The following is a 2291-nucleotide window of genomic DNA, read 5'->3' on the forward strand; positions in this document are numbered from 1 at the left end:
ATACTCAGGGATACCACCTGCACATACTTATACTCTAGATGGGTTCTCAACCTAGACTTTACAAAGATGTACTTCCTGGTTTGGGAGATACTAAAATCTTAAAATAAGTAGAACTTTCTTCTCTCTTATTTTTCTATTAGGTATAGTCCTTCCTTACTTTATTTTTTTTTTTTTTGGTGAGGCAATTGGGGTTAAGTGACTTGCCAAGGTCACATAGCTAGTAAGTGTTAAGTGTCTGAGGCTGGATTTGAACTCAGGTCCTCCTGAATCCAGGATCTGTGCTCTATCCACTGCGCCACCTAGCTGCCCCCTTACTTTCAACTCAATATAAAATGCTTTCTTGTTTAGGGCAATGGAAGGAAGGAAGTCTGGCAACAAAAACTTTTATGATTTTCAAAAGTGATAATGGATATAAAGTAATGGTAGTAGATGGCCCTTTGAATACAACCTGTAAAGTATTTACCATATCTAAATGTGCACTCTTTGTAGACATTTGAACATATATGCAGCTTTCAGAAGAGTTTTGCAAATTTCAAATAAACAAAAAGGGTGGAAGTTTTTAATAATGGAAATTGCATTTACAAATGATATGTATCAGAATAAAATAAATCTCCAGTATAGTCAACTACTACTCCTGTTGTACAGCAGTTCTACCTTCTATTTTGGGTGCTAATAAAGGGCTACCCAAATCAAAAATAAAATAAAATAAAATAAAACAGGCATTATGAAATACTTGGTAGCCCACCTGCAAAGACAAATGCAGGGACTTTATGAACACAATCACAAAACACTTTTTACATAAATAATGACAGATCCAAACAAGTGGAGGAATATTAATTGCTCATAGGTATGCTGAACCAATATGATAAAAATGAAAACTCTACCCAAATTAGTTTACTTATCTAGTACCATTACAAACAATCAAAGAATTATCTTATAAATCTAAGAAAAATAATAAGAAAATTCATTTGGAACAAAAGGTCAAGTATATCAAGGGAATCAATGGAAAAATATTAAGGAAGGCAGACTAGCACTACCAGATTACAAATTATATTTTTCTGCTTACTTAGTAATTTTTCCCAGTCATGTCTAACACTTTGTGACCCAATTTGGCATTTTAGTAGCAAAGATACCAGAGTTGTTTGCTATTTCCTTCTTCAGGTCATTTTACAGATGAGAAAACTAAGGAAAGAGAGTTAAGAATCAAACAGCTTCTGAGTATCTAAGACCAGATTTTAACTCACAAAGATGAGTACTTACAATGTGGTAATCATGAAAACAATCTGGCTAAGAAATAGAGCTGTGGATAAGTGGAATAGATTAGGTATACAATACATAGTAGTAAATGACCATGGTAACCTAGTGTTTAAAAATGCAAAAATCCAAGCTTTGGGGGCAAGAACTCACCATCTGACAAAAATTACTGGAAAAACTGGAAAGCAGATTGGCAGAAACTAGAGATAGATAGACATCTCACACTGTGTACCAAAAATAAGGTCAAAATAGGCACATGGTTTAGGCAAAAAGGGTGATATCATAAGTAAATTAGTGGAGCATAGAAAATTTTACTTTTCAGATCTATGGATAAGTGAAGAATTTGACACTGAACAAGAGATAGAGAGGATCATGGGAAATGAAACACATGTTTGATTACATGAAATTTAAAAGGGTTTGAACAAACAAAACTAATGCAGCCAAAATTAGAAGTAGGAAACTAGGGAGAAAATTGTCACAAATTTTCTGCCAATGGACTCATTTCTCAAATATATTATAGAACTGAGCCAGATTTATAAAAATAAGAGCCCTTTCCCAGTTGATAAATGGTCAAAATATATGAATAGGTAGTTTTCACAATTAATCAAATCTTTCTATACTCACTTAAAAATGCTCTAAAGCACCAATAATTAGAGAAATACCAATCAAAACAAATTAGAGGCACCAGCTCATATCTATCATATTGGCAAACATCACAGAAAAGGAAAACTACTTTTAAAAAGGAAAACTGGAAGGGATGTGAAAAATAGCTACAATAATGGATATAGTTGTGTGCTATTTCAATCATTCTGGAGAACAATTTGGAACTATGCCAAAAGGACTATAAAACAATACATACACTTTGAGCCAGCAATACTACTAAGGTTATTTAGTAAAGAGATCAAAGAAAAAGTAAAAGACCATGTATGTAGAAAAATATTTATAGCAGGTATTTTCATAATAGCAAAGAATTAGAAATGAAAGGGATGCCCAAACAATTTTGGAAGAGCTGAAGAAATTATGGAATGTAAATGTAA

The sequence above is a fragment of the Dromiciops gliroides genome, chromosome 4 (genome assembly GCF_019393635.1).
Source record: "Dromiciops gliroides isolate mDroGli1 chromosome 4, mDroGli1.pri, whole genome shotgun sequence".
NCBI lineage: Eukaryota > Metazoa > Chordata > Mammalia > Microbiotheria > Microbiotheriidae > Dromiciops > Dromiciops gliroides.